Raw genomic sequence first — 7,515 nt, forward strand, 5'->3', positions numbered from 1 at the left:
GGATGGCGCGGGAGGACCCAAGGCCGGAGACGGCGCCGAGAAGGGAGCCGAACGCATGGAGGCAGGTAAAGGGGACGTCTATACCCCAAACCGGGAAACCGCGTACCTGCCCCAGCTCCCCGTCGCAGAGCCCGAAAGTCCCCCTGCTGTGCCCGAAAACGCCATGTCACCGACGCAGACTAGGCCCCAACCGGAAGCCGCCGCCGCGACCCCTGTGACGTCACACGCCTCGACCCCGAGCGTGACCAAGCAGGAAGTACCACCAGCCTGGTCGCAAGGCCTAGTACCCCCGGGCGTCGCATCACCAACAGCGCCCCCTACCTCCGCGGAGCCTCCGGCCTGGCCGCAAGGCCAGGTAGCCCAGGGCGCCGCCGTCCTTACGGTGCCCTTTACCTTCCAGATACCCCAGGCCTGGCCGCAAGGCCCGGGCAACCCGGGCGCCACCACCACCGCGCCCATAAGACCAAGAGTGCCGCATCTGGGAGAGGACCTGTACGCCCAGCATACGTGCCCGGATGGGCAGCCATTTATATGGCCACCGGAGTTCCACCATCCCCGACTCCGGAGAGAGAGACCCCTGGATGAACCCCTGATCCCGGCTCCGAAGCCCGTGATAAGGATCTCGCCCCCGCTTGAAGAGACCCAATTTGAGTGGGACCCCACCGGAGAAGATCTAATGGGGTTCACTCAAGAAACCCGGGCAGCTGCAGCGGAGCGTGCTGAGTGCTGCCGACAGCAGCTCGAGGAGTTTGCGAAGGAGCGGAGAGAGAGGCGGGTCCGGGAACAACAGGCCCAAATAAGGAGCGCCGAGCAGAAGAGCCGGACCAGGAGGGACCCCCCTGCAGCGCACAGTCCCCGCACCACCGGGACTGTAATCAAGTTCAACATGCAGCACGGGTGGGGCTTCATCCGAGACCACAACACCCCCGGCGACGTCTTTGTCACGCGCAGAGACGTGGAGTCCCATCTGCCGGAGGGGCACAGAGGTCGTGACCTTTACATCGGGGACGAGGTCATCTTCACCCGGCACAAGTGTGCCAAAGGTCCCTACGCCCTCCATGTGCATCGCCTGACAGAGGAGGAGCTGCGATGTGAGGAGGAAGAGCAAGAGGACCCGGACGGGTCTGAAGCTAAGATCCCCAAAGAAAGAGCAGGAGGAAGACGTCGTTAAGTACAGCGGAGCAGGTGCTGTAAATAGTTACCCGACCGGGGTACAAAGAAACTGTTACTGCAAATATAGTCCCCGTTGGGACCAGCATGTGTGAACTGTTACCCGTATTTCCCTAAATCCCACTGACCGAGGACTGAGAGCGGTCATTCCTCCCTAATACCTGGCCGAGGACTGAGAGCGGCCATATCCTTGTATATAGTTGCGCGTCCTAAAGCGCCCCCTACCGGTTTTATAGGAAAACCAGTTTTCTAGAGAGACTGTCGCACTTTACCCGGTCACACGTTGCACAGTGACCGGAGGAGGAGCCAGAGGCGACGAGAATGTTTTATATTGATATATATATATATAATGTTTTATATGTTTATGCAAAAATTTGTATGTTTTGGTGTTATGTCTTACAGCCCGAGGACGTGCTGTGATTTACCAGGGGGGAATGTAGCACCCTGAGGATTCGGCTGCTACAGGGGTATTGCACCTCAACCCAGAGGTGTGATATTCCACTCCCGGGTAAGGAAGGAGTGTGGAACTGAGCTCGGTAGGCTGCATGCACTACACACATCCCATTTCCGAGGAGCAGACCGACGGTACTCCCACTTAGAAATGTGCAGGTACGACCGAGTCTGTTCCTGGCTGGAGTGGGAGGGGGGTGGTACATCCCAAGTAGTGTAGGGGCAGATAGGGGGAGCAGCCTGGGTAAAGATAGGAGCTCATTGGGTGCTGGTCACCTGAGCTCACACATAGAGGGTGTATATAAGGTGGGCACCAACTAAGAACAGGGTCAGTTGCAGAGAGAAAGTCAGCGAGCTGAGGAGAAAAGACCCAGAGTGAGAGAGGAGAAAGAGAGACCCAGAGGGGGAAACAGAAGAAGAGGACTCTAAGACCCCAAACTAAATCCCCGGGTGAAGAGTCGGCACAGGGTACCGGAACCCAAGCTGGTGGGGGCAAAAACACACCCCAGCCAGAGACCGGAGGCCGTGGGCAGCGTTTGCCACGGCCACCCACCACATCCACCACGAAGGCATACCACGTGGAGGGTCAGGGAACCCAAGGCCAAGGGTCTCCCAACAGAAGGCCCGAGGGAGCTGGACCTGGGTGGATCAATAGTGGGGACGGCCAGAGAAAGGACAGAAGGAGAGCTCAGGGTCACGCTCCGGACTTATTTGGGGGTTGGCTGGATCCAGAACCTGGTGGACGCAGCACGGCTCGGGAGGTCACTCGAAGCTGGAGTGACCGGAACATCAGCAGTGAGTAAACATCCTAAACTGCATAACCCGACTCTGTCTCTGATTGCCGTCTACACTGCATCACCACAACTCCCATCCTCTGCACCTGATCCCCCTGAGGCTATACCCCTCCCGTTGGGGGTTATACTACCAAAGCTGCACACATACCAACAGCCTCAGCGGACCCTGCTGCAGCGGCGGCCTTTTGACCGCAAATCAACGGGTGGCGTAGTCGACACAAAGAACTCTAATAACATCTGTACTACTGCCACACACTGAGCTTGACACCCTGGGCACGGACCGGGTCACAGCCACTCGGAGACTACAACCCCCATCTGATCCGGCTCCGGGTATCCCTAACAACATGGCCCAGGGGGCGCGTCACTTGCAGGTACCCTTTTTTTCCTCAAATAAAGTACTGCTTAAGACGGTTTTGTCTTTCAAGAACCAGGTATTGCCCGCAATGGCTTTCATTGACTGTGGGTCTTCAGCTAACTTTATTGATTCTGGACTGGTTCGGAAATTAGGATTAGGGACAGTTGGTCTGGAAAAAAACATTCAAATTTTTTCTACTTCAGAACTTTGTCAAATTGGTAACGATGGATTTCACGCTTCAAGTTTGAGCACTTCACTCTGAATCCATTTTCTGTTTTGTCTTGGATAATTTACCTGCTTGGGGTGGTACCGGGGTTTCCATGCTTGCTCATTCACAATACTGTTATTGTTTGGTGTTAGAAGGAAATTGTTAAGTGAGACCCCAATTGTCATAAGAAATGTTTAAGTTCTGTACTATTATGTTCTGCAAGTCTGGAGGGTCTGCTGGGGTACCTAAAAGACTTCAGAGATGTGTTTTCGGAAAAAGAGGCTGAGACATTACCTCCCCATCCTCCTTATGACTGTGCTATTGATCTTGTCCCTGGTGCTAAATTACCTAAAGCTCGACTTTACAATTTATCTAGGCTTGAATGTATTGCCATGAAAAATTATGTGAACGAAAGTTTATGGAAGGGTCATACCTGTCCTTCCTCCTCCACTGTAGGTACTGAATTTTTCTTTGTGAAAAATAAAGATGGTGGCCTCCGTACTTGCATTGATTTCCGAGAACTGAACAAAATCACGGTTAAGAATTTATACCTACTTCCACTCATCCCCGACCTTTATAAACCGCATATGGGGGCTAAATGGTTTTGTAAACTTGACTTTAGAGGGGCTTACAATTTGATACTCATCAAAAGGGGTGATGAGTGGAAAACTGCATTTTTAACTTCTGAGGGTTTATTCGAAAATCTTGTCATGCCTTTTGGGTTAACCAATGCACCAGCAGTGTTTCAAAACTTTATGAATGATTTCTTTTCTGATTTCATTGGGAACTTTGTTGTTATTTTCCTTGATATTTAAATTTTTTCACCTGATTTTGACTTTTATCAGGAACATGTCTGTGTAAGATTACAAAGATTGAGGGAAAATTCTTTGTTTGCGAAAATTGAGAAATGTATTTCTGTTCAGGAGGTTTCATTTCTGGGATACATTTTATCGGCTGATGGATTTAAAATGGATCATGTGCAGGTGTAAGCTAAAATAGATTTGGTTCAACCTAGTGACCTGAAAGCATTGCAATGTTTTCTAGAATTCGACAACTCTTATAGGATATTCATTTGGGCTTTTTAAAATTTGAAAAGGTGTTTTATGTCTGCTCCTGTTCTAATCCAACCCGATCTTCACGAACCATTCATTGTGGAGGTGGATGCTTTGGAGGTCAGGGTAGGGGCCCTTTTTATTTTATAGGCTCAAAACTCTGACTAATTTGTGGCCATATGCATTTTTTTCAAATAAATTTTCATCTGCTGAAAGAAATTATGATGTTGGGAATCAAGAATTACTCACTGTTAAATTAGCCTTTGAGGAATGGAGGCATTTTTAGAGGGGGCAGTTCATCAAATCACTGTGGTCACAGACCTTAAGAATTTAACTTATATTGAATCACGGTTGAGTCCTAGACAGGCCAGATGGTCCTTATTTTTCTCTAGGTTCAAGTTTTCTATCACATTCAGGCCAGCGTCCAAGAATGTGAAGGCTGACACATTGTCACGCAGTCTTGATTCTGTTTTGCAGCCAGAACCTCAATCCTCCATTCTTCCTAAGGGTATTGTGGTTTCTGTGGTATCCTCAGAGTTGAAAGCGGAGATCCATAAAACTCAGTCGTTGGTCCCAGCCGCCACTTCGGGGTTCAAGTTATTTGTACCTGTGTACTTAAGATTGCGCCTGTTACAGGAGTTTCACGATTCAATCTTGAGTGGTCTTCCGGGGGTCACAGCTATGCAGAAAACTATTTCCAGACTCTTTTGGTGGCCGCCTATGATCAATTATATTAAAGATTTTATATCCACTTGTGAAGTCTGTGCACGTGCTAAACTGTGTCATAACCAGCCTGCCAGGGAATTTGTTCCATTGCCAATTCCGGAAAGACAGTGAATTCATCTATCCATGGATTTCATCACAGATTTACCTCTGTCTGATGGGAAAACTGCTATTTGGTTTGTCAGGGTTACCTAATGCAGAAACACTCTGAGGTTGTTTATTTGTCATGTGGTGAGGTTGCATGGAATTTTTGTTAGTATTGAGTTTGATAGGGGAGTGCAATTTATCTCCAAGTTCAGGAGAGCTTTTTGTAAGAATCTAGGGATTGACTTGTCATTTTCCTCTGCTACCACCCTAAAACCAAAGGTCAGACAGAGAGGACAAATCAATCTTTGGAGCAAATTTTGAGGTGTTTTGTTGTGGCTCAACAGGAGGACTAGTTCTCATTCCTACTTCTGGCTGAGTTCACTTTTAACAGTCGGATCAATCAATCCACCGGAACCTTGTTGTTTTTCTGTAATTATGGTTTTCATCCACATTTTGGTGAACTTTCCAGAATAAATTATGAGTGTCCTGGGGTGGAGGTCGCCATACAGAAGCTCGGGAATGTCTGGAAGGAGGTTCAGAAGAATATTGGGATTGCCCAAGTTCGTTAAAAACGGAAGGCTGATAGAAGACATTCGGCGGTTTCTGTTTTTAAAGTAAGTGATAAGGTTTGGATGTCATCCAGAAACATTAAACTTAAGGTACCGTCGGCGAAGTTGGGGCCTAAGTTCATCGTTCCCTATGAGATTCTGAAAGTGGTCAATCTGGTGGCCTTTAGATTGAAGCTTCCTCCATCTCTCCGCATTCCTAACATCTTCCATAGATCCCTGTTGAAAGAGTTTGTCCCTTCGATGACAATTTAGAGTATGAGGTGCAGAGACTTTTGGATTCTCAGAGGGTCCAAAATTCCCTCCAGTACCTCATCCATTGGAAGGGAGAGGAGATCCTGAGTTCCAGCCCAATCCGTGAAGGCCAATTGACTGGTTAGGGCCTTTTATTCTAGGTTTCCTGGGAAGCCTGGGGTTCCGGGGGCCCCCCTAGAAAAGGGGATACTGTTATGGTTTCATCTTTCACTGTGGCCTAGGGACGCTGTGAGAGAAAGATCAGCTCTATGGGATCTGAAGTTTGCTGGACTGTCAGTATTGTGAGTAACTGCCCAGTTGTCCAATCTGATGCTAGGGCGTGCTGGGCTGTCAGCATTTAATTGACAGCCCTGCTACTTAATCTGGCCTAGGCGTTCCTCAAGGTGCCTCCTGTTCTTTGCTCAGTGATGTGTGTGCTTTGCACTGTGTCTGATTCCCTGATCTTGTTGCCGGACCTTGGATTTGTCGTGACTATTAGTGTGTGTTATCCCTTTTGCTCTTGACACTCTCAGACCTCAGGTACCTGACCCCGGACTTGACCCCTGACTATCTGTTTCTCTTATCCCCTTATCTTGATGTACCCTCCTGGCATTGAACCCCAGACTGTTACTTGACCACGCCTCTTTACTATGAGCCCTCCTGGTATCTGACCCCGGACCTCCTGACTACCCTGTCTCACAGCTTGTCCATGAGTAGTGACTCAGCATCACAGATGTACTTTCTCTTTGTAAGCCCATTGGATTAAGGAAGAAAAAAACAACTGTGAATTTGGAAAACATTATTTATTTTAAAGGCTGTTACACGGTTAGGCCAGGTTCAGATGAGCGTATGAAAAATCATCTGATTTTGATCCATATTGTCATCCGAACCATAAGCCATTCGTGTGTCATCTGTTTGTCAGTTTTTTACATCTGTATGACATCCAAATTACATCCATTTTTGTACATCAACAGTTTGAAAATAGTAAATGATCACCTACTATTTCCTATGTTAACGTTACGCTCGCGCCCGGACTGACTGGCGTGAGCGTGATTAGTGATCCCACTGTACCATGAACTAGGGAGTGCCTGGAGGGGCGTAACTAAGTATCAACCCGATCCGACCAAGGTCGCACGGCGGTTTAGTCGACTCCGTGGACCAAGAAGGAACCGAGCATAGGGACCAGGTGCGACTCCAGGTCAGACCCCGGTCACAGTTGTTGACCCACACCGGGGAATGCAGGAACAGGCAGGTTAGACTGGCATACAGGCAGGTGGGTATTGGCAAGTACGGCTGGTATGCAGACAGGTGGGTACTGGCAAGTACGGCTGGTATGCAGACAGGTTGACACTGGCAAGCACGGCTGGTATGCAGACAGATGGGCACTGGCAAGCACGGCTGGTATGCAGACAGGTGGGCACTGGCAAGCACGGCTGGAATGTAGACAGGTGGGCACTGGCAAGCACGGCTGGTATGCAGACAGGTGAGCACTGGCAAGCATGGCTGGTATGCAGACAGGGAGATACTGGCAAGCACGGCTGGAGTGCAGACCGGGAGGTACTAGCAGGTTGGAGCGCAGGGTGGATAGGGTCCAGTACAGACTGGGAGACAGGTACAGAGCCACAGATGCGGTAGACAAGCAGAGTAAAGCGAAACCGCCGGAGCGAAGCACAAGGCAGAGCAGAGAGGAACTGCTGGTGCAGTGAGCAAGCAAAGCGGAGCGAAAACCACAGGTGCGGTGGGCAAGGCAGAGCAGAGCGGAACCGCAGGAGCGGTAGACAAGTCAGAGCAGAGAGAAACCGCAGGTGCGGTGGACAAGCCATAGCAGAGAGAAGCCGCCGGTGCGGTAGACAAGTCAGAGCAGAGAGAAGCCGTC

The sequence above is a fragment of the Phyllobates terribilis genome, unplaced genomic scaffold (assembly GCF_046119375.1).
Source record: "Phyllobates terribilis strain yellow unplaced genomic scaffold, ASM4611937v1 Scaffold_1__5_contigs__length_1240528914, whole genome shotgun sequence".
NCBI classification, from domain to species: domain Eukaryota; kingdom Metazoa; phylum Chordata; class Amphibia; order Anura; family Dendrobatidae; genus Phyllobates; species Phyllobates terribilis.